We start from the raw sequence: 27003 nt of genomic DNA, 5'->3' as shown, positions 1-27003 counted from the left end.
AGGTCAATCTGCAGTATTCAGAATAGATTCAAATGCTAATCTCATGCAGCAACACCTTCACCAACTCACCCATAATAATGAACGATCAAGTGTCTAGCACCTGTGCCCAGTCAAGTTTACATATAAGACTAACTATCACAGCACTCTTATAAAAAAATCACGTGACCATATGTGAGTGGATTGTTTGTGTTCTCTCTTCTCTCTATTCTACTTCATTGGTTCATATGACTGATACCTTGTATTTTTGTTTTACTATCATTACTATAAATTTCAGTAACTACCTTTTCTTTATCTCAGAAGAAAGAGTGAAAGTTTCCTTAAAAACTCAAAAACATCAAGTAAATAAACATTCTGAAAAATTCCAGTAGCTTGCTTAATTTCAAAGTAGATTTTCCTGATATTTTTTTTGAGTTCTCAGAAGTACCTGTTACTACACAAGTTCTGCCTTATTTTACCAGATACATTCTTAGATTAATTTATTCAAGTTTCATAACTGTATAACTGTGTTCTAGCACAATGTCCACTTTGACCTCATAACTTTTGTGCTAGTTTTGTCCTAATTATTAAATATAGCCCATTATAGGCTTTTAAAATTAGATCTACCTAAAGTTTTAAGGATTTCTTAGATAGTATTTTCATATTTCTCAATGTTTAAATTCTAGTTTACCTGTAACTTGTAAGCAATCATCCCCCAACCATCTAGAACAGAACTATTTGTGCTCAAAATACATACAAACCAAGTTGTACAATAGCTGTGTGTGTAATAGCATGAATCCCTTTGTCTTCTAACTATCTGATATCTGATAATTCATGGTCACAGAAATACTAAAATAGAAAAGGTAGAATGATCATGGGAGTGAAGAAAAGAGGGTAAAGGCACTACTCTGAAATAAACTTCTGATTCTAAGAAATAGGATATAAATTTGTAGCATATATATTCAAGTTTTTTTTTTTGTCTTTTGCAATTCCTTAAAGTGTAAAATCTTTCCATGTCACACATTGCACTAGTAAAGTAGAAACAAAACATCAGGTGGAACCAGTGAAATGCTCGTTTCACTATAAAAGCAAAATATCTTTTCAAAAAATATATATTTTATAATTATAGCTACATTTAAAGCTATCAAATGTACACAAAACTAAACCTGTGTGTTAAATGGACCCCAGTCACAACTATGATTATTCAAACCTCTGTGTCTTTGTTCATGTTCTCTGTTGAAAGTTTGAAGACAAAATTAGAGACTTAACTGAACATGGCAGATACAGCACAGGTTTGGGAAGTTGCCCAGACTAGACTTAAAATCCTTACCCTGATATTCACTAGATTTGGTAACAGCAACAAGTTACCTAATCTCTTTAAGCCTTCGTTCCCTTACTTGCTTGAAACCTTGTGACAAATAAATAATTTTCTATAAATAAATAAATGAAGGCCTTCACCAAATGGTAAGAATGAAAAATGGATAGTATTATGGCTTATACAAAACCTAAACTATATTTATGCCAAAGGTGTGTCACAGGGCAGGTGCTATGATTATCCTTGTATCTACAGAGTTTGTATGGTAGTCAAGCTCCTTTAAAAGTTCATTTTGTTGGTTTTTAAGCTCATAGTAAATTAGACTTCTTTAAAAACCAGATTTAATGATATGGAGGAAAATGCAATTTGCCTAGAATTCTAGTCTCTTGCTAAATGTCCCTTCTTCAATATGAAGTGGGGTATATCTTAATTATATCCTAGTCTTTCAAGTGCTTGTGTAGATGGGAAAATTTGAAGATCATTTGGACCTGGATGTATTGCAGAGCTGACAAGTTTGGAGCCAACTCTGAAGAGTTCACTGTGTTCACTATAGGGGTGAGGTCTTGTGACTGTCTCTTTGTGGCCCAGATTTTGAGCTCAAGAGGCTTTCAGGGCATTTGCCTGATGACATGCTTTAATGATTTTTTTTTTTTTTTTTTTTTTGACGGAGTCTCGCTCTGTTGCCCAGGCTGGAGTGCAATGGCCGGATCTCAGCTCACTGCAAGCCCCACCTCCCGGGTTCACGCCATTCTCCTGCCTCAGCCTCCCGAGTAGCTGGGAGTACAGGCGCCCGCCACCTCGCCCGGCTAATTTTTTTTGTATTTTAGTAGAGACGGGGTTTCACCGTGTTAGCCAGGATGGTCTCGATCTCCTGAACTCGTGATCCGCCCGTCTCGGCCTCCCAAAGTGCTGGGATTACAGGCTTGAGCCACCGCGCCCGGCCGATTTTTTTTTTTTAAGTGGGGAGTAGAAAGAGACAATCATACCTCAAGAAATTCTCTATTGTGATCCAAATAAATCATGGGAGATTTGTAAGTTTTGAATGTAAGCCAAAAGCCGTAAAATATAAAATAATAGTATCAAATAAAACTGTTGCTTACACAATCTATCAGTTGTTTTCTGCTCATTGCAGAACCTAGCTAGGAGAATTTCATTAGGGTATGTTTTATAAGTGGTGCTTCTATTTTTATTTAACATAGTTTCATGAATAAGTGTATGGAGACAAAAGAGATGAATTTACATATTCAGTTGATTTTCAAGGAAAACAAAAATAATTATTCCTTTTAAATTGTCTTTATCAACTAAAGTTGCATGAAAGTATCAGTGATTCCAAATGACAGGAATTTAAGATTCTTGAAAATAAGCTATAGGATACACATAAACTTCTCATATATATCTATTATATAGCAAATAATTTTCAAAATAGAGTTGGATTCTTGAAATTTTTTCATGTCACTTTGAAAAAAGGATATGATAAGAAATCATTTATTCATTTAGAGAAGGACATGTACTCTGGGTTGTGTTTCTGGTGATGCCAATAAATTTCTGCTGATCCATGCACACCCTTTTTGATAGGAAATAAAGTGTGTATATCCATATCTAAAAATATAATCAAATCTTTATTCATCCTTTATCTCCTCAGAGCACAGTGTTTCAATATTTTCCAAGGAAATTTCAAGAAGAATAAGGAATAATGTAAATGGTTGGCCATTCGATGCTTCTCTAGATACCAATAGTTTCATTATACTGGCTTAAGTACTTTAAAAAAAGAAAATCAAAGTAAAGTCTTATTTTGCACTCACTGCTTTTTGGGGGAGACAATTGTCATTTCTTAAGTATTTTTGCATTTCATGCTGAAAAGGAGATCTGATAAGAAATCACTTATTCACTTAGAGAAGGGCATGTCCTCTGGGTGGTTTTTCCAGTCATGCCCATAGATTTCTGCTGATCCATGTACCCTTTTGCCCTGTTCCCATTAAGAAACAATGGCTTTTATTTGTGATGTGACTGACCAGGGATGGGGTACATTCTGCAACTACAGAACAAAATGAACTCATTGGCCTAAACATGGACTAAACCTTTAACCCGGACCTCATTTGTAGTTTGACTAATGTGGGAAACTACCAGAAGCTTACATTTAGAATTCTCCCAAATCACATGATATGGCAGATAACATGATTTAAACATCATCATGATTAAAATGCCTGTTTGTGAAATAAAACATAGGAAAACAGTCTATTATTAATTCAATATTGATGGCTTTCTACCTTTTGAAATTCATAAATTATTTAATTATTCTGTCAACAACAGCAGCAGCAACAACTACAGCTAACATTTATTGAGGGTTTTTATATGCAAGTTTTATTGGCTAAATGATGTCTCTTCTGCCAATTAATATATTAAAGTCTAAACCCCAGTAACTCAGAATGTGACTGTAATTGGAGATAGGGTCCTTAAAGAGGTAAAGTTAAATGAAATCATTAGGGTGGGCTCTAATTAAATATGACTGATATCCTTATCAGAAGAAGAGGTTAAGACGGATACACATGCACACAGGGAAGACGATGTGAGGACACCGGGAGAAGATGGCCATCTATAAGCCGGGAGAGAAACCTCAGAAGGAGCTAGAATCGTTAACACCCTGATATCGGATTCTAACTTCCAGAACTGAAAACATAAATTTCTATTTTTTAAGCCACCCAGTCTGTGATATTTTATTATGGAAGCTCCAGCAAACTAATCCAGCCAGGCATGTGCTAATTGTCTTACATTCGTTATCTTCCTTGCTTTTCATAATAACCTATGGAATGCATACTATTATGATCTCACCTTTGCAAATGAGGAATCATAGGTGATAGACAATTTTTAAGGGCTAGTGAATGAGAAGGCCAGAGTGAGAACCACTGCACTGGTCAGAGAAGTCAGCATCCACAGACTTAGCCATGCTGACATACCGCCCTGCTGCTACCTTCTCTAGCGTGCTACAGGAATGACCCCACACCATTAGGGAGGGACAGTTACTGTTCTAATTCTGTTGTTCTCATTCTGCAGATGAGGAATTTGAGACTCAGATGTGTCTAGTTTAAAATCACTCTGCTTTCAAGTAGTTGAGCCAGAATCCCAAGTCAGATGTGTTTGACCCCACAGTCATGAATGTTAACCATCCAACTGTCCTGCTTTTGCCTCTCTTTGTATGGAGGAAAGGAACTCTCTCTTAATTTAGTTTTGGAGTTTTCAATTCTGGAATCATGCTTGAATAAAATTGAAACTTTGTTCTGCCCATTTTAATTCCGAATTTGAAATTTTGAAAAATGTATTCATTATTACTTAGAGCTATGGGGAAGTAAAAAAACTCAAAGGAAATCACAAACAGCAAAGTCACTTCCTTATGATAAAAGTAAGAGTTTATGGCATTGACCAGTAATTTTATATTTTACTAATACAAAAGTATCAAACAAGTTTATGGTAGAACATAATGATTTTACTTGAGCTATTTAGTTAATTTGTCTACTGCCTGTTTAGGCTTCTATTTCTTATGTCCACATAAAGGCAATAACATTTTCTTTTAAGTTACTCAATAGAAGCTTTATGAAAATAACTGAATAAAGTAGGATTAGGAAAGCAATCAGAAAGCAATTTTAATTTAGCTGAAGAAACATGAAATGGGGAATAATACTCAAATAACCTAAAAGCAATTCTATTAGATCATTAAGTGGCCCACTTAAACTCAGCACATTTATGCAGCATATCCTTAAAAGTATCATCTTTTTAAACCATTTGGTCATAATGTAAAGTCCATTATCATAAACCACAATGATTCATGAAAATTCCAAAGCAGATGCAGAAAGATAAATATGGATGGAAATATTTCCAGTTATCTGAAATTTGCTTTTCTAGTAAAATCCATTTGTCAGAACGTATCTGCAAAGCACAAGGCTTGTAAATACCAGCCTTATTCTTCAAAAAGAAATTTCACAGAGTTTACATGTTAAAAGTTTTGTGCTCATAGACAGGCACACCAAGTCCTTGGCCAGAGCACATTTCCTCCTAGCACATCTAACACAATTGTTTATTGCTTTCTTTAGCTCACTACTCATTAGAAGCAACAAATTAATAGAGAAGGCTTGGGCTATAACTAAAAGCAAATATATTGCTAGCAACAAACAGAACTTCAACATAGGAGGAGATAGAAATAAATCTTAAAGTACAATTTAATGTCAAACATTAGAGACATAGCAGTCTAGAAAGCAGTGACTTTTATAGACAAATAGTTCCATGTATAAAATCTCCATCTGCCACCCATTTATTAGCTACATAACCCTTGGCAAGTTATTTAAAATCTCAGAGTGTCTGTTTTATCATTTGTAAAATGAAAATAATACAATATAACTGGCCAAGTCATTGTAGGAATTAAATGAAATTATTGTGCCAATGGCCTGGTCAATTTTTGTTTCATTCTCAGGACCCAAATTCTCCATGAACACTCATAACTCATTGGACCCTCAAGTATTTGGGGATTATAATAATAATTGATTCCGAACCATTATGAAAAATATTTAAGCTGTGTCCAACATACTCTACTTAAGAATTTATGCTGATATATAATTCATGTTAGAAAAACATCAGAATGATTATTAAGTCATCCCTGAATGGGTTATCCAGTTCATTTTTATTTTTATTCTTTTGCTCTTGGCCCCACCATCTGGGGACCTGTGCTCCACAGTGACCTCCTTCTAGGACCTATGACAGAGCAGCCCATGTCTCAAATGTTGCCAAGCCACCATCACTAGGGAAATGAAAGCTCTGGAAATTCTACACTGGCAATTAAATGCTCTAGCCCTGAAGTGACACATCACTTCCACTCATGAATACACCATTGTCACATGGCGTCATCCAACCACAGGGGTCAGGAGGTCCAATCCTACCATAAGCCTAACATGTGGAAGACTGGATCTATTTGGGGAACAGCCCTAGTGACTTACCTCAAAAGAGACTGATGTATAAGCCAAGTTGCCAATGTATTTATTTATAAGGAGAAAATTCAGGATGGATCAGACTGGACACTAACATTCACTTATTAAAAAATTGTTTCCTTTACCATCTAATTATTTTAAGTGGGGAATATTTATTACTAGGAATTGCTGGAGTTGGCTTTTCAGGGAACACTCTTACTGGTGTCAGAGCTCAGAGGTTGGGAAGTTGCTTGGTAGGTGCAGGATCAGATCACAGGGAATTGAATAATTTAGGGGAATAGTTCATCCATATTTTGGTAAAGGTTAGTGAACTATCTTTGTCCCACAACAGACAACAATTTGGAGTGTAATTCCAGATTCAAAGTCTCTTTTTTGGAGTTATGGTGAATAATTATTTGGCAAATTTTATATCCCAACTTCTGTTTTACCCTCTTCAACCTGTCTCATCTTTTTTAGACAGGTTTCCCTTAAGTTCATTTAATGCCTTTAATGAGGCTCAATTCAAGCTCTGATAGTTCTGCTTTCATGTTTTTGTTTGTTGGTTGTTTTATTTTGGCCGAAGTATATATTTTTGAAAAATGGCTTCTGTGTATATCTGATCTAATTCTTCATGGTTTGGCTTTATTGGCATTTTTTCAAGAGTTGGGAGGTGCCCCTGTTTGAGAGAAATAGAAATTTTTTTTTTTTTTTTTTTTTTTTTTTTTTTTTTTTTTGAGAGGGAGTCTCGCTCTGTCACCCAGGCTGGAGTGCTGTGGCCGGATCTCAGCTCACTGCAAGCTCCGCCTCCCGGGTTCACGCCATTCTCCTGCCTCAGCCTCCTGAGTAGCTGGGACTACAGGCGCCCGCCACCTCACCCGGCTAGTTTTTTTGTATTTTTTAGTAGAGACAGGGTTTCACCGTGTTAGCCAGGATGGTCTCGATCTCCTGACCTCGTGATCCGCCCGTCTCGGCCTCCCAAAGTGCTGGGATTAGAGGCTTGAGCCACCGCGCCCGGCCGAGAAATAGAAATATTAAATAGATTTTTATATCACAGCAAATATATCACACCAAAATAGGTTTTTTTTTTTTTTTTTGTTTTTTTTTTTTTTTTGTTTTTTTTTTCCAGCATGGATTTGCTCTCTAGATCATGGGTACTGGAAGTAATTGATTGAAGAGGATTCTTGGGTCTGATTTGGGTTCTGATCCAGGATCAGCGGGGAAGAATGATAACGTTTAGCAATAAGGCCAGTGTCTCAGGAGGTGATGATGACTACACATGAGCCCCATCTTTGCTATGTCAGGGCTAAAGCAATAATGGGGACGCATTAGTAGTGTGTAGATCACATCTGAAGATAATGGTGGTATTCTGGTGATAATGTCTCTGCTTTGATGGAAAGGATTAATATTAATCACCAAAATTGTCAGTCCAGGAGTGGGAGAGGTAGTAGTATTTTAGAGCAGAAGGGGCCTTTTTGGCATCACTAGTATTATTCTAAACATTTTTATGTTCATGACTGTGATCAATAAAGGCCGAAAGATGCTGATTAAATGCATTTTCTTTAGAAAAACAAATCATATTTAACTTACCACGTTTAACCATATGCTTGTTGAAAAATGTAGAAAGTATGTTCTTTCTTTTATAACTCCAGAGACAAAATCAGAGCCAAAAAGGAACTTGAGTACTTACAAGGTCAATACGAGTTGATATGTTTCCAAAAAAGTTTTCAACATTAATGTACAAGAAAAAAGTTCCAACATTTCATTGAGCAAAAATATACAAAGTGCTCTCTTGGGATCTGATTGTTCTTGACTAGTGAAAAGAATTCCATGGTAGGATGATCTGCACTCATCTTTCTGCTAACAGAAGGTCTTGAGATTTGGGATATAACAGAGAACCGTCAGTAGAAATGCATTACTTTTGGCCGGCTAGCTCATACACCTTATGTAGGGCAAGCCTACACATCTGTGCTAGAAATGTCATGGAGTAGGTGCTCAGCATGCTTGAGTCACTCTCTGCTAAAAATATCATGATAGGGGATTACAGTAAAAGTTATCGTGTGGAACGAACTAAGACCATATCAATACTATTTCATGTATTTCTGAAAAAGTTAACAGTAGTACAAGAAGAAAGCTTCAACACTTCACTGTACAAAAATATACATACTGTTAGGGATTCAATTATCTTTGGCTAGGGAAAAAATTCCGGAGAAGAATTATTTATTTGCTCTGGGAGTCTCTGGTTTCCAACATTTCTAGAGTTGACTTAATGTGAGTCTGAGTGGATGCATTTCATGTCCATTACCCTGCCATGCCCTATGCTCTGGTAAATTGAGTAGGAAAACCAACCTCTCAGATCTTTTTTGCAATTGTTTATCTCCATGGGTTTATAGCAAATCACATTCTCAGTAGTTAGCATTTATGAATTGGCCTGCTTTGATTTCTGATGAGGCTGTCTGAGAAGAAGCCTAAAATTTTAGCTAAATGACAAAAGTCTCAGCGTATGTTATCTTCCCAGCTCTCTTCATTCATAATGCCTGCATCCATTGTGCTCTTGAGTCTGGAATTATCCTGGGGTGTAGTGATCTTCACTGAATTCTACTCCAATGTTGATACTTCCCAAGTATAGATTTGGGAATATTCATGCAACTAAAATTTGCTAAATATCTACTTTGCATTAGGCTCTGCCTGGAGTATAATACAGAAATTAAAAGAAAGAGACACAGCAGATAACGGTTTGTTGGAAATAGGGAAGAAGGGACAGCCATATAGGAAAATAATGATAATAAAACAATTTATTTAGCTACGTTCAGATTTCTGAGGAAACCTGAAAGTAAAGGGATGTTGCACAATCCTTCAAAGAAGAGATGATGGAGTTGCTGGATGTTGAAGATGGACAGGAGTTTGTTAGCCAGAAAAGGTAAGAAGAATATTCTAGCATTTGCAAAGATGTGAATTATATCAAAGAGCCTGGAGGGCTCAGGGAAGGCAGAGTAGATCGGGGAGGCAACTGCACATTGGAAGCAAGACTTGTGGGTTGGAAATGGGGGTAGCTGAAGAGGAACAAGGGCGGAATAGGGAGATTCAAATCATGTCATGAAGGCTCTATATTCTGTGGTGAAGGTTTGGGACTTTATTGGCAGCGAGGGGGCCACTGAAGTCCTGAAGCAGGGAGAAATGCTATGATCTGCTCTCTTCTTCAGAAACAATCCTTAGATTTACATGGAGGGCGGACTTAAGATGGGCAGAAACCTGAGTGAGGAGATGGGTTAGGAGGATATTTGAGTATCTTGTGATGAGAGTTGATGGGATTCTGGATTATCTGCTTGAATATTGAATTGGCAGGGCCTGGTGAATAAGGAAGAGGAAGATCCATTCTTACATTCATTCAATAATTATTCATAAAACTCCTCTTCTGTGCCAGGCACTGTTTTAGATGCTGATGCTGGAAATATTCAGGCAAAAAGATAAAGTCCTTTCTCTTAACAAAGCCTTTATTCTACTGAGGAAAGGAAGAGAGAAAGAGAGAGAGAGAAAAAAAAAGAAAGAAAGAAGAAAGGAAGAAATAAAGAAAAAGAAGGAAGGAAGGAAAAGAAAGAAAGAAAGGAAAGAGGAAGGAAGGAAGGAAGGAAGGAAGGAAGGAAGGAAGAAAGAAAGAAAGAAAGAAGAAAGAAAGAAAGAAAGAAAGAAAGAAAGAAAGAAAGAAAGAAAGAAAGAAAGAAAGAAAAAAGAAAGAAAGAAAAGAAAGAAAGAAAAGGAGTCCACTATGTGCATAGTCATATCATGTTATGTGATGGTAAGTGCTATGAAGAAAAATACAGCATGTGACTTTGAGCTTAAAGCTTCTGCTTTTGGCCCATGAAACATTGCCTGAGAGGGCTGTGGTAGAAAACCAGTCTAGCAAGATGAGAGGATAAGAGGAAGAGGAGCGTTGGACACCCTAGCCACTAGTCAGCATTCTCTGCCAGAGTACAGAACATTCTAGCTGAATCTTCTTTCTCAGAAGAAATTAGCAGAAGAACTGCCCAACTCGCAGAGCCATAAGAAATCATAGACCTTTGTTTCTTTCAGCCACTACATTTTGAGGAGTTTTATTAGTCAGGAATAGATCTTAGAAAGAATGCAGAATAAGAGAGAGTTGGCATTCAAGAATGATTTCTGATCTCTAGTGTAAGTGATGCCTTTACGTAAGAGAGGCAGAACATGAGCAAGAGGAAATTCAGAATGCCCCGAGCTGAATGGGCTTGGGACACTCCAAACTAGGGCAAACTTTAATTCTTTGAGATTAACCATGAAAGGCCAGGTTTAAGAACTTTTTTTTCCTATAAAAACTTGAAAAAGTATAGGCATCAGTGAGAATAGCTCATTAATTTGAATGCATTTTTACTAAATTACTGTTTAATAAAAATGCATTCAAATTAACCATTAATTACTTTATAAGTAATTAACAATTAATAAATATTAATAAATTATTAAGTAATAAGTAATAATAATTATTTAATAGTACTTAATAATATTTAATAATATTAATTGTTAATTACATATAAATATTAAGCATACTAAATAATTATTTAATATGATTACTAAGCAGTCAATATGTAGCTAGAATTGTTTATTTTTTGTTTTGTGTTGTTTTGTTTGTTCTGTAGGGAAGGAGCAGGGGGAGTGACAGGAGCAAGAGGGTCCCAGAAACCAGTGGGTCTGGATATTGTCTTTAATGTTCAAGATGCGCAGGCCACTACTTTAGTTCAACCATATGTCCTAAGAAACAAAATTCATGATGAATTCAAAGTTTTCATGCAGCCTCCTTCCCTCAAGCTAAGTTTATATGGAAAGTCCTCCAAAGACAGAATAATGATTTTTTTAAAAAGGAAGGAAATAATGAAATAATTAAATGAAATCTATTGATTTGATTTTCAAATGGGAGAGAGGAAATGATATGATTTCAATTTTCTTTTAATTGCCTTTAACATATACCTTTAAATAATGGACCACTCAGTTGGGAAACTATCAGTCTTTTCAGGAGAGTGACTTTGACACGTGTTGAATAAATACAGGAATGTGTGCTTCCATCTTCCTCCCAAAAGGCAAATAAAATACCTTAGTGTAAAGAAGAAGCTGCAGGCCAGGCACGGTGGCTCATGCTTGTAATCCCAGTACTTTGGGAGGCCAAGGTGGGTGGATCACGAGGTTAGGAGATCAAGATCATCCTGGCCAACATGGTGAAACCCCATCTCTCTAAAAATACAAAAATTAGCTGGGTGTGGTAGCACGCACTGTAGTCCCAGCTACTCGGGAGGCTGAGGCAGGAGAATCGCTTGTACCTGGGAGGCAGAGGTTGCAGTGAGCCGAGATGGCGCCACTGCCCTCCAGCCTGGCAACAGAGCAAAACTCCATCTAAAAAAAGAAAAAGAAGAAGAATAAGAAGCTGTGTTACTTGCTACAAATGGACATAGGAGTGGCCTCATTAGAACCTTATCAGAATTGGCCTTAGTTTGCTTATATCCATGTAAGTCTTCCTTACTAAATCATAAGCCCTTTGAAAGCAGGGAGTACATTTTCCTCATCTTCATATGCTTGACATTACCCAGTGCAGGGCCATATACATGGAACAAGATCAGTAAATGCCAGCTGAAGCAGCACATTTTGTTTCTCAGGCCTTAGCTCATAGCACTTGTAATAGTTGCTAGTATCGTATTAAACATGAGGATTGCTGCTTACTGTCTAGCCTCTCAATGGACTGAGAACTTTGTTTGGGCACAGATAGTACTTGTCTTGTTCACTGCTTTATTCCCAGGAACAAGCACAGTGCTGGAGTGTGGTGTTTGCCTAGGAACTATTTCCAGCACAACTGAATGCAAAAACAAACAAAGAAACACAGCTTCAGCGTACCATCCATCTCTTGGAACAGGAGGTCACAGAGATGCTTCTCTCTGCATGAATGGTAAATCTCATCCTACAATCTTTCTTTCACAGTGACAATATTGACTACCATATTATTCTGTTTGTAATCCGACATCTGAGTGTCAGAAAAGTTTGAGGGTCCCACTGCCCCTGGACCTTTCATGAATGTGAAGTAGGTTGCCTAATGAAATACAGCACATTCAGTTAAAAACTAAGATAAACTATGAGTAAAGCACACTACAAAGTGTAATTATGTTATATTTAAATAAAAAGTTATTCTTTATCTGATATTCACATTTCAATGAGCATCCTACATTTTTATTTGTGAAAGCTGGCAACCTTAGTTTAAAGTAATTTTCTGTGCAAGACTAGGAAGACTGTCTGCCCATCAAAGTTATTTCTTAGTTCAGGATCCTGTCCTAGATTTGCTCTCCGCATGGGATATGTTCGATGCAAAGTCTGGACCAGGAGAATTTGACCTTCACAGAGCTTCCAAGTCCCCTTCCTACAGGCTCCTCTTCTTGTAGGAGCCATGCAGTGACCTCACTTAACATCGTGTTTCCTTTGTAGCTATATGTGGTCTCAGAAAAATTATATCATAAAGTCATTCCTACTGAGATATAAGTAGCTAAGATTAATATATTACTTCTATCAGGCAAATTTATGCTGTAAATGGAAACCGTCAAAATAAATAATAGATAATTAATAGTAACAGTGGAATTTGAGAATTTCTCTGAGTTGTTATTGGAGGTTGTTTTATGTAAAAATTGCTGTTGTGTTATTCTCTTGAAATTAAGCATTTGCTGTTTGACTACTGTATCCTTTCATTTGTGTACATGTAAATCTGGGGTTTGGGCCCCAGAATCCTGTAGGATAGTTAAGAGAAAGGGTTACTCTAAGTGCTCAAGGCTTTTTATCCCATGACCGGAGAGGAAAAACAGAACTCTGTCTAGCTTGATATTAAAAACAATTATGGAGTACCTTTACTTTCCTAGTGTTCTTTTTGCTAAGTATTCTGATATGTCATTCTGGGAAAAATTCTGTGAGGTGGATCATATTATGTCCAGATTTTAGATGAAGCAATTGAAGTTGAGAGAAGTTAAGTGATTTGCCCCAAGCCAGAAAGATCGTAAATGGCAGAGCTGTGATTCAAACCAGGGTTTTTTTTTTTACTTTGAGGTGATCTTTTTGTCACACCATGGTGGCCACTTATCCCACAGCCTACTTCTTGGGAGTCCCCAGGTTCTCCCTTGAAGCTATAGATGTGGGCCTAGGGTGTGGCTGTTGGTTAGTAAATGCCCCATGGTTAAATGACTTTTGATTGCAAAGTTTTGAGAAAAAGCAGTAATGCCAGATTACTTTAGTAGTCAAGGACAGGAAAATGATTCAGAATCATATGCTGTTTGGAAACTAAACTTGGTTGCAAGTTTTTCTTTTCAAGAAGTAAATTTCTCTTTATCCATGAGTAAAGTCATGGTGGATGAAAGGCATCCTGACATCACCACTGAGATTCATTTCCAAGGTTGTGTTAAGAGGCACTTAAAGGGGAAGTGAAGCAAACTTGTGATGTAAGGGAACTTCGTCTTTGATGCCCTCTCACTTACCCTTTAAAGCAACCTCTTTCTCCTTCCTCATCTTAGCACTGTCAGGCCTGGTTAACAATCTAGAAGGAATCTGAAAAATTATTCTACTCTTGGGTTAACTTATGAGTACTCAAAATGGCATCTATCCCTGGAATGTGATAATTTCAATAGAGAATGTATTAAAAAGGGATAAAGAGTTGAATTTCTTTTTTTTTTTTTTTTTTTTTTGAGGCGGAGTCTTTAAATGGTGCCATCCTGAATATTAGGGTGGATCAATGAGGAGGATCTTTTTGGATAGGAAACTACTGAAACCACACTAACTAGGCAGTACCAGAGGACAGTGAATGTGTAGTAGAATTAGATATTTTATATTCACAGTTGGTTCATATTATTTAATTAGTAAGTTAAAGTTAGTACTCTATGACTTAGAGGTTGTAGAAATATGGTTAAAATAAACAAACAAATTAAAAAATATGAACTTAAATGCTCTATAGGATTGATAAACATTGGAACCAACATTTGGTTTGTTGAAAAGGAAGCAAGACATAAGAGTCCCATTTGTAAAGTAGGAATTCAGGGATTGTGGTTTAGGGGTGTGTGGGTGTGGGGGGGTGTGTGTGTGTTTTGAGTTAGGGTCTTACTCTGTCACCCAGGCTGGAGTGCAGTGGCGTGATCATAGCTCACTGTAGCCTCGACCTCCTGGCCTCAAGCAATCCTCCCACATCAGCCTCCTTGGTAGATGGAACCACAGGTATGCACCACCATGCCTGGCTATATTTTTAAAAATTTTTTGTAGAGATGGGGGTCACTCTATGTTGCTCATGCTGATCTTGAACTCCTGGGCTCAGACAGTTCTTCTGCCTTTGCCTCCCAAAGTGTTAGAATTACAGGTGTGAGCCACCGTGCCTGGCCAATGTCATTCATCTTTATGAAATAAACAACTAAGAAAAAACAAAAAATAAATAGAATTTGCTGCAGAAATAATTAATAGAGAATTTTAATACTGGATTTATTGATGGAAAATCATCTGGCAATACTGAGATTTGCTACTAAAGAATATCTCTTAGACTAGAATGTGCTGTGATGTAGTAGAAACAGCCAAGTTTTAGAGTCAAACAGACCTGGCTCTTTTTATGACATTGTATCAATTACTTAATATCTTTAATTCTTAACTTCCTCCTTTGTAAAATAGGAAGAATGATACATAACTGAGTTATTCTAAGAATATTCTAATATCTAAATGAGATATTAGTTTAAAAATGCCTAGTAAATGGATATGTAAGGCTTCAGCAATATTCTTACACTTCTCTTTTTTCCTTCATCTTAAGAAACAATTTATAAATAATCCTGCCTAAATAGAACAAACTGATTATAGTTCCTAGATCAAAGCCATGCCTTCCAGCAGTGAAATAACAGTAAAAGGGCTTGGAAGCCAAAAACAAAGTACACATACAGTTTTAAAGACAAAACTGTGCTTCTAGTTGGAGAACAGTTTTTATCCTAATTTGGTCACCCTTTGCTTTTACATTGAGTTAGAAAACAGGCATGGCAATCTGGCACAATTAGGAGGAACAAATTCCATGGACCTTAAGTTAATAACCAATAGGATAAATTGTTTATATTTTAAATTTGGACTTACAGTATAAGTTTTAATTCTCTAATGTCAGCCTGTATATTTAATATTATATTATAATATACATTATATATACCAATATATAGCATATTATATAGATAACTACATAACTGATATATAAAGTGAATATATAAAGTAAATGATATATAAGGCAAATAAACCTGATATATAAAGCAAATAAGCCTCACTAAGCGTGGTCTTATCGGCAGCAGAGATTCACAAAGTATTAATAGCAATAATAATAATCTATTTTCTGAATGGAAGAAATCCTCTGGAATTGGAAACTTTGCTAAGGTCCTGATACTAAAAATCCTGCAGTGGCAAATAGAAGGGATGGGGCAGGAGAAAGGGGCTGCATTTGATATACTGAATTAATTGCACATAGCAAATTATTACAATTACTTAAATATGTGCCAAGACAGTAGGATCCACTGAACTTGAACTGTCTTCATAGATAGTTCCTAGCTCTGTAACAGATTCTGAATTCATTTTGAAGATACAGCCAATAGGACGCACCTGCTATTCCGGCTACTTAGGGGTTTGAGGCAGGAGAATCACTTGAACCCAGGCGGCAGAGGTTGCAGTGATCCAAGATTGCACCACTGCACTCCTGCCTGGGTGACAGAGTAAGACTCTGTCTCAAAAAAAAAAGAAAGAAAGATTGCCATGACATAATATGCAGCCATTAATAGTGGTGACTAACAATGGGAAACACATGGAATCCACTTAGGTGCCTATCAACAGTGGACTGGATGAAGAAAATGTGGTGCATATGTACCATGGAATACTATGCAACCGTAAAAAGAATGAAATCATGCCCTTTGCAGCAACATGGATGCAGCTAGAAGCCATTATTCCAAGTGAATTAACACAGGAACAGAAAGCAAATACTGTATGTTCTCACCTATAAGTGGATTTAAACATTGGGTACTCATGCACATAAAGATGGCAACAGTAGGCACTGGAGCCTACTAGAGAGGGCAGGGAGGGAGGGAAGAAAGGGTTGAAAAACTAATTATTGGGTACTAGGGTTAATACCTAGATGACAGGATCAATTGTACTCCAAACGTCAGCATCACACAATGTACCCAGGTAACAAATCTGCACATGAACACCCTGATCTAAAAGTTGAAATTAATAATAGTAATAATAGTAAATCAGAGCTATAAAAATGATGTGGTATGAGTTAATACATGTATGCCTGTTTAAATGCATGTACGTATATATGTATGTACATGCATATGTACATAGAGAAATATCTGAAAGATAGTTTACAAATTAAAAACTGAAATTATGTCTGGGTATATGATTTTTCAGATGACTTTTGCTTTCTTGTTTATCTTTCTTTTTTGGTTTGATATTTCAAATGATCATACATTATTTTTGTGACCAGTAAAAAAAAAGAAGTTTTAAGAAAGAAAACAAATGACATGTAGATATTTTTATATATTATATATAATATAATTAATTATATAAATATATAACATATAAATAAATATATAATATATACACACATATATATTTATATAAAATAATTATTATATATTACATTCCACATATGAACTTTGAATTAATAGGTTTTTCTCTACTTTAATTAATTAATTAATTAATTAATTTTGAGACAGAGTCTTGCTCTGTTGCTCAGGCTGGAGTGCAGTGGTGTGATCTTGGCTCACTGAAACCTCCTCCTCCCGGGTTCAAGTGATTCTCCTGCCTCCGTCTCCTGAGTAGCTGGGATTACAGGTATGTGCCACCATGCCCAGCTAATTTTGTATTTTTAGTAGAGACGGCGTTTCATCATGTTGGTCAGGCTGGTCTCGTACTCCTGACCTCATGATCCTCCCGCCTCGACCTCCCAAAGTGCTGGGATTACAGGCGTGAGTCACCGCACCCGGCCTTTCTCTACCTTTCTATGGGAGAATTTCAGAAGCAGGTATTTAAAATTTTATGTTCCTTAACCAAACCTGAAATATTGGTTTTACCAAAAGGCTATGTTTCTCAATCTTTTTTTCATTGTTGCTACCATAGACATTTTCTCCCTAATTGCCATTCCTCTTCACCCCTGCCACAACATTTTAATATTTTATCTGTTTATATATTTTGGCCCTTTTGAGAATCACAGACTATTCTAATATCTAAGACATTTTTGTCCCCCAGGAGCTATTTTTTCCCTCTTCAGAGGTGATATTGACCCTGTTGAGAACATATAACATCAGCCATGAACATTTTAGTGTCTTGCCATTAGTAAGTGTGCTCAGTAAAGGTGAATGTACCTCCTTTTTATCCTACATACCTGTATTCATCCCTGTCCTTCCATTAGAATACTTTGCTTCTAGCAAACACTTGAATGTTTATTGAATACTAAAATATTGATTTAGTCTTACTTTAAGAAACAGAGAGGTTCTGTTCCTTATTACCACCAGCTTACTCCAAATTTCAACTTCTCCAGCCTGCAGAAAATGCTTCTCCCTTTAAGTCCCCCAAATACTTATTCTAAGGCCCCTTTCTAAATTCCTGCTCAACTTTCATGTTATTTTGCACTCTCCCTACCAGAGTTTACTACGTGCTACAGGAATTACTTGCTTCACAAATCCATGGAGGGTTGTGCTTGCGAGGGCCGTTTCCAATGATGTCTTTTGACTTTGTTGCTCTCTGCATCCTGCTGCCTCCTAAGCCCCTTCATTCTGCTGCCCCTCCTGTCCCCAGACCTTAAGGCCAATGCTCAGCTGACACTGAGTTGTAGTATTTTTTTTTTTTTTTTTTTGAGACGGAGTCTCGCTCTGTAGCCCAGGCTGGAGTGCAGTGGCCGGGTCTCAGCTCACTGCAAGCTCCGCCTCCCGGGTTCACGCCATTCTCCGGCCTCAGCCTCCCGAGTAGCTGGGACTACAGGCGCCCGCCACCTCGCCCGGCTATTTTTTTGTATTTCTTAGTAGAGACGGGGTTTCACCGTGTTAGCCAGGATGGTCTCGATCTCCTGACCTCGTGATCTGCCCATCTCGGCCTCCCAAAGTGCTGGGATTACACGCTTGAGCCACCGCGCCCGGCCGAGTTGTAGTATTTTTTTTTTTGAGATGGTGTTTTCCCTCTTGTTGCCTAGGCTGGAGTGCAATGGCACTATCTCGGCTCATCGCAACCTCTGCCTCCTGGGTTCAAGCAATTCTCCTGTCTCAGCCTCCCAAGTAGCTGGGATTACAGGCATGTGCCTCCATGCCTGGCTAATTTTTTGAAGTCTTAGTAGAGACGGGGTTTCTCCATGTTGGTCAGGCTGGTCTCGAACTCTTGACCTCAGGTGATCTGCCCGCCTCAGTCTCCCAATGAGTTGTGGTTTTAACATAGCTTTCTCATGGTCAAAGCCACCCTAGGAATTAAAATGCAGATAAGGAGAACTTAACACTGCTTCAGTGGTTACTGTTGTAGATCAGATTTCTTCTGAGAGTAACTGTGACCCTCCTGAGGCCCTGCATTTTTCTGGAGGGCTGCTTCCTGTTGCCAAAGTGGAGTCCCTTTCAGATTTTCTCCTGTTCTCCCTCCTCTTTGGGTCACACCAGGGCCCCATACTTTTCTTCCTAATCCAAAGCAAGGAAGACATCAACACAGATAGTCAAACAAACAAATTAGAGTAAACAACTCTGTGATTGCTTTTGGGCCACCAGGCCTCAATGAAGGCTGCTTTTTGTATCATGGTACAGATGGATTAAGGATTCAGTCTGAAACGTCCGCATTAGATATTTCATTGCTACCAAGCTTTGCTGAGAACAAAGTCTGCCTCTGCGTTTCTTCCGTCCTTTGTTCATTGAACAAATATTATAGTGTTGACTATATGCCAGATACTACCAAATCCTTGTGATGTAGTGGTAAATAACACAGACACATCCCTGTCCTCACAGAACTTACATTCTCACAATTGATTTGTTCCTTCCAGAAAAATTAGAGAGTTTGTCCCAAGAACCAAGACCAGTTTTTACTCAAAAATGCAAATACTACTTACCATCCTTTTCATAACAATTTCTCAGCTCCACTGTTCAGGCCAAGACAACATCTCTGGCAATGGAAAATGGTGCCTTGCTATATCAGAAATGAAGACTGCTTGTGGGATAAATCTTTGCATTGTTTCAGTAATAATCTAAGTGAAGAGATTTTCCCGATCCAAGGTCACAACGCACACTGTATCAGGGCTACTTGGAAGCTTAAACACATACACACACACACACACACACACACACACCCCACATTCAACACCCCCCCCACCACATGCACATAACAGCATGCACACAAATACACACCACCTATGCACATCACACACACACAGCACCATGCACACACACACACAACCAGGTTGTACAACCAAAGTTCACAGCAGGTGGGGGAAGTAGGGAATCTGTTCTTTACAAAACATGATGGGAAATTTTAACCATCTACCAGATTTGAAAATTAATCCAGTAGAAAGATAGATTGGGGATCTGGAGAACTTGGGTATAGGGATCGTGACCATGCTCTTCACGATAGTCTACAGGACACAGGAACTAATGCCCCCTTGAAATACCATCTCTCTATAATTATACTGCTGTCCTCCCTCTGGCCTATGGTTCAGATATAATTACCATTACTTTTCCAACTACACAACCTTTCTTTTCCAGACCATGCACTCATGGGCCATGATGAAAGTATGTACCCTTCTTTCACTGAAGGGCCAGGAAAAGCTTCCATACAAAGCAGCATAGGAATTCCAGGAGCTTTGATTATATAAGTTGTATATTCATAGATTTTCTAGAATGTAGCTCTTATAGACCTCTCCTTCAAATCTCTTCAAATCAAATCTCTTCAAATTTGTATTTCTCTCTCATCTTTGGGAAAGGTCAGCTATGGCCACAAAAAGAAAATATTTCACCCCTTGATACTTTCTTTTTGTCAAGCAAGTTCCAGGTATTTAGAATTTGTCTGGATTCTGATTAGGCTTGCATGTTAATTAGGCCCAAGGTGCAGTCCCAGAAGCAGAAGAGATGGTTGGATTCAGACTCCCATTCAATCTCCAGCAAGAGCCTAAAAAGCAAGGACACATTGCCAAAACCCGGGCTTTATTTTTTGCCCCAAAGACAATACATTACAAAGTGTAAAACTCTTGTATACATGCCTTGAATAGAATTCCTAGCCCCCAAAATAACCCTGGCATGACTGGGCTGTGTATCATCTGATTCCTTTCTGGGCCTGGCTTATTTCAGAAATCACCTCATTATCTGTGCATGGCTCTATCTTAACCACCCTAATGATGGCACAGTTGCACTTAAGTTACTTTTCTACTTTTCTAATTAAAAATGTTGTAATTAGAAAATATTTCAGCATTTGGAAAATAATATAACAGATGCCGGTTTTCCACTACCCAGATCTAACCATTCTTTCAGTTTGCATTCTGTTTTTAATGAAAACATTATAGATATATGAAGAAATCTCTATCCCCAACCCTTTCTGCTCCTTCTGTCTCCAGAATACCACCATCCCAAATATGTTGTGCATACATAGTTTATTTTCACTACACGTGCTGTGTATCCATAAGCATCACATAAATGTATTTTGTGTTTTAAAGTTTATATAAATAATAATAAACCAAAGTTAAATTTAACTAGATCTTCATGAATTATGATGGACATATTTTTAAACATAATGTTAAATTAAAAATAAAAATACCTCCTTATTAGAAGCAGGAAAAGATGATCTTGATTTTTTGCCACCACATAGAGTACTGAACATCTGGTTAAATGGGACTACATTATATTAATGATGCCCATTTTAAAAAATACATGAAGATCCACAGAAGGTCGGATTTCTTTGTGTATTTTTACAAAATGGAATGTGGTGGGGGTGGGGGAAATCTATACTCAAGACACAATATACAAAAGAAATATACTTTTTCCTTGCTGTCAAAGGACTGATGACATGGTTAAGGCATGATTAATGCTGTAAACAATTGGGGAAACTGCCTCATAAGTTAGCAAATATGGATTCAAATTTGGGAAATCCAATAAGCACATTTGGAAAAACCCATCATCATATAGCAGTGTACGGTTGCTTCATGATCTTATTAAGTTGCAAAACACGATGCAGAATAGATTAGCACATAAAGTCATTGGGAAATTTTTATTTTATTACAGCTAGACATGTGAACATTTTGATAATATAATATGTCGACAAAATGATGTTGCCATAATGTGGAAATACCTGTATGGGGAATAAGAAAAATATGGTGAGTGGTTTGACTTGGTTCTATTTCCTCTTTATTGTTTTCTCTGATTTTAAAATTTGTGTGTATTTCTTATACAGAGTATAGAAGTCACAGAAAATCATGATGAAGAGAATCAGTTGCACACAATTCTTTATTCTAAAATAACCATTAACATTTTTTAAATGGACATATTATAAACATTCTCCCACATATTTATTCTTCTACAACCTAATTTTCTTTCCTAGTTTTGAAATTATAAAATACATGATTATTAGGCTGAACACGTTAGCTCACAACTGTAATTCCAGCACTTTGGGAGGCCAAGGTGGGAGGATCACTTGAGGTCAGGAGTTTGAGACCAGCCTGGGCAACACAGTGAGACCCTGTCTCTACTAAAAAAAAAAGAAGTAGCTGGGTGTGCTGGCATCCGCCTGTAGTCCCAGCTATTCAGGAGGCTGAGGCAGGAGGATCACTCAAGCCCAGGAGTTCAAGATTGTAATGAGCTGTGATTGCACCACTGCACTCCAGCCTGAGCAACAGAGTGAGGCGCTGTCTCTTATATATATATATAAATATATGGATATGGATATTTAGGTATATGATTATTATAAAAAATCAAGAAACACACATACATACATGAATTTAAAAAATCTCATGTTTCCTACTACCACTTCCCATGCAAATTTCACTCCACTGTTTCAAACACTATTTGATGTGTATTCTTCCACATATTTTCTGTGCAAACACTTAAAACAATGGTTATCCTATTTTATTCTTCTTCTTTTTCTTTTTTAACAGTAATTGTGGTAGACTGTTACATTGATGATCCCCAACAAACCGTGCCTCCTGGAATATGCACCCTTGTGCAATCTTCTCCCAAATTGTGTCTGGGCTTGGCCATCTGTTTGTCTTGCTTTGGCCAGTGAAACACTAGTAAGCTTGTTGCAAGCACGGGTTTGATAGGAATTTGTACCCTGGGGCTTGTTCTCTTGGTTCATTCCCTCTTGAAACCCACTACCATGCTGTAAGGAAGCTGTCTAGCCTTCTGAATGAGGGGAATCTGTATGGAAAGGAACCGAAGTTTTTCCAGGTGGCAACCAGCTGAGAGATGTGTTAGTGAGTCTTCCTGGACGTTCCAGCCTCAGTTCAGCTGCCAGCTGAATGCAGCACTATGAGTGACCTCAGACAAAGGCACAAGGAACAGAAGACCACCTCTAGTCTTTCCATGGCATGTGAAACATAAAAAGTAATTGCTTTACATGTGAGTAGTTAGCTATATAGCAATCAATAACTAAAACAATATTATCAGTTCATTTGTATCCTCCTCATTCTTCTTAATTTCCACTTAGTGTTCAATTACATGAGTATATACAACCTTTCATTTAACTAGTTCCTACCTGGTGGACATTTTGCTTGTTTGGACCAACAGAATTGCAATGAACATCAAAATTAACACTAAGACAAATATTTTAATATACAAATATTCATGTATACCTCTGGATATGTTCTTAAAGTAAATTTTTAAGTGTCTCTGAGTCAGAGAGTAAGCAATTTTTAGAGCTATTGGCAGGTACTGCCAAATTGCCCTCAAGAAGAGGAAAGATATCTTTATTTTTCAGTATGGACACACTGAAGATAAGGAAAGCTACATTTAACTTCTGGTAATCAGCTTGGACTCTGGCCTGATTACCTTAGCTAATTACGTGGGTTGAGGAGGTGGAACATATTTGTAGAGAAAAAGGTAAGCAAACTTTAAAAAATGTCTGCTGGAATGATGATCCACTTGGAACCAAGCATTGCTAGAGTAGAAATTTATGTTTGGTAGTATCTGTTTAAAAAATGGGAAGAGAGAGGGATTGTGAACTTGTACAACTACTTTTTTAATGTCCAGTTAAGTTGAAGGTGCATATATTCTTTGATCCAGAAATTTCACTTCTAAATGTAGCTCAGAGAAACTCTTATGTGTAGAAGTAGATGAGAACATTTAGAACAGTATTTCTTGTAATGGCAAAGCAATCCTGTTTGTAAATAGGAAAATGGGTATATATTGACATAATAGAATAATGTAGTGGAAATGTTATTATAAATCCTGATATCAAAAAAACAAAAGAGGTCGAGTGCAGTGGCTCACACCTGTAATCTCAACACTTTGGGAGGCCAAGGTGGGTGGATCACCTGAGGTCAGGAGTTTGAGATCAATCTGGCCAACATGGTGAAACCCCGTGTCTACTAAAAATACAAAAAATTGGCTGGGTCTGTTGGCGCGTGTCGGTAATCCCAGCTACTCAGGAGGCTGAGGCAGGAGGAGAATCACTTGAACATGGGAGGTGGAGGTTGCAGTGAGCTGAGATCGCACCATTGCACTCCAGCCTGGGCAACAGAGCCAGGCTCTGTCTCAAAAAAAAAAAAAAGAAAAAAATAGGTTGTCAGAAATACTATTTGACCCAGCAATCGTATTACTGGGTGTATACCCAAAGGATTATAAATCATTCTACTGTAGAGACATATGCACATATATGTTAATTGCAGCACTGTTTACAATAGCAAAGACTTGGAACCAACTCAAATGCCCATCAATGATAGACTGGATAAAGAAAATGTGGCACATATACACCATGGAATACTATGCAGCCATAAAAAAGAATGAGTTCATGTCCTTTGCAGGGACATGGATGAAGCTAGAAACCATCATTCTCAGCAAACTAACACGGGAACAGAAAACCAAACACTGCATGTTCTCACTCATAAGTGATAGTTGAACAATGACAACACATGGACACAGGGAGGAGAATGTCACACACTGGGGCCTGTCATGAGGTGAGGTCTAAGAGGGATAACATTAGGAGAAATACCTAATGTAGATGACGGGTTGATGGGTGCAGCAAACCACCATGGCACGTGCATACCTATGTAACAAACCTGCACGTTCTGCACATGTATCTCAGAACTTAAAGTGTAATAATAAAAAAGGTTGCATAAAAATTTATACTATATGAACCCATTTACATTTAGTTTTGGAAACATGAAAAAACTATGGTATATGTTGTTTAAGAGTGTATACAGATGGAGTAAAAGTATAAAAATGCATGGAAATTATCTTGAAATTTATAGTAATATCCTGTGAGACAGTGAGTGGGCTGTGATCAGAGATCAATTCTCAGAGACTTTCAAAGTTTTTGTAAGGTGGTATTTCTTAAGTTGGGGGTGAGTCCCTGGCTATTTGTTGTTTTTTAATACACATTTTATATCTTAAATATTCCATATATACATTTATGTGGTGTACTATTTCTTGGTGCTAAGAAGGGGAAAATAAAAGTGGTAGCTGAGGAATCCCCTGCCATGTGGACAATCAGTTCTTTGGTATTTGGTTCCTACTGACTGGATGTGGAATCCCCAGTAGTTTGGAAATATTTGGAAGATCAAGAAAGTTTTCCAGTGGATAGGGCCTTTTCTCACTTCCTTTAAAGTTTTTCCTAATGTCTTTGTATCATGACAATGCATTTATGCCTCAATTGGAAAGATAATCCATGGTTTATGTCTCTACCAGTTGAAGTGTCAATCCTTCACCTTCTTATGTCAAGAAATGAAAGAAGGCAGTATAGTTGAATGGATAGAACATGAAGCCAGACTATCTTAAAATCATCTTTGCTTCTTTTCCAGTAAGCTGTATCAACCTGGACAATGAGCAAGTTACTCAAGTTTTCTGATTTGTTGTGAAAGTCAAATGAGATACCCTATATGAAGTGCCTGAGACATAAGGGCAAAGTCATATTCTGTTTTGTATCATAATCTATAATTTCTCCATCATTTTAATGATATCTGTAATGATAAAATTGAGTGATTATGTTCAAAAGCCAGATTGAAAGTCACACATTGAAACTAAACCAAGGATTGATAGGATATTTGTTTTTTTCTGGCTAAACATTAAAATAGTGTGCTGAAGACATCATGCCACTGTTTGATCTTACTGTTGAGTGAACTGTGACTTCTCAAGGCTAAACATTGCCCAGTAGAGAGTTCTTCATTTATATTGGAACAAAAATGAGTACATGTCTTGGTATGTGTGCCTGCTATTTGCAAATTAGTGTTTATGATGACAATTTTCTTTTAACTAGGAGAATGATAGCATTTCAATCCATCAGAATTTTGGACTTTAAGTGGTCCCCAGAGACCATTTCTAAGCCTATTGCTGCTCCTGTTCCTTGGCCCATCTCCATAGTTTGTCAGGACCTACTTGGGGGAGGGTAATCCCCAGGGCCTGTTTCACAAAGAGACGTGACTGATTCATTGCCAGGAACATCCTTTTCTTGCCTTCCCTCTCCTAACTGCGGGGCCCATAGAGACTCCTTTCTCAAGTCATCACACTCGCTGTCAGTCCTCTTCCTCAACTAGTGATGGTCTTAAGACTTTAGGAAAGAAAGTGTACTGCTCTTTGGAGGAATTTAGACTCTCCTAACCTCACCTGGGGTTCCTCAGCTTCTGCACCACAGTTTGGCCCCTGTGTCTCACCTTTCACTGCTGCTGTTCGGCTTTTATCCACATTCCAAACTGGTTTGTTTGATTTGAAGTAATTGCCTCTTAATGGAAGTACTACATAAATAGAAGTTCAATGGAGCCAAAGAACTTAAAGAAGGTTACACTTCTTTTGCCTTGGCAAATCTGAATGGTAATTGGGTTGCATTAATTGGCTTTACACTTTTGCTGGGCACTTACTCCAACTGAACTGTTGAGGCACAGAAGCACTAAAGCAAACTGAGATAAGGCAGGGAACAGAAGAGCCAGTGTCAATAAACAGACACCAATCAGTTAAACAAAATTCCATTAATTTGATTTTCTTTCCAAAAATTCTGGAAGGCTAGCCTAATCCTATTTGACTTATAAACAAAGGAAATATATGCTAACATCTCATAGCACACACTTTTTTTCCATTTCCATGTCCTCTGATTAGAGTATCATTTTTATGCAGGTTTTTATTCTTCATTGTTGTTCTTTATATTTCATTTGATTAGCCAATCCTACGTCTCCATTACTGTAAAAATTTCAGAGGAGGAAACAAATTATTTGATGAAATGAAAACAAAATGGAAAGAAAGAATGACATAGGTGGCCCATTCAACAAAGCAATGACTAAAAGTTCCACAAACCTAACACACACAAAAATTGGTTCCACATACATGCATTTTTAAAACAATGAAGATAACTGCTTTATGCACATTAGGGAAAATACTTGTTAAATATATCTTGAGTAAATGCATGTTTTTCACAAAGTAAACTTCAATGAAGTGTTTTCTTGATAACTTGAAGGAATATTTATGAATTAAAGTTTATCTGCCGGGTGCAGTGGCTCACGCCTGTAATCCTAGCACTTTGGGAGGCCGAGGTGGGCGGATCATGAGGTCAGGAGATCGAGACCATCCTGGCTAACAC

The sequence above is a fragment of the Macaca thibetana genome, chromosome 3 (assembly GCF_024542745.1).
Source record: "Macaca thibetana thibetana isolate TM-01 chromosome 3, ASM2454274v1, whole genome shotgun sequence".
NCBI classification, from domain to species: domain Eukaryota; kingdom Metazoa; phylum Chordata; class Mammalia; order Primates; family Cercopithecidae; genus Macaca; species Macaca thibetana.
Note: the sequence above shows the minus strand (reverse complement) of the source record.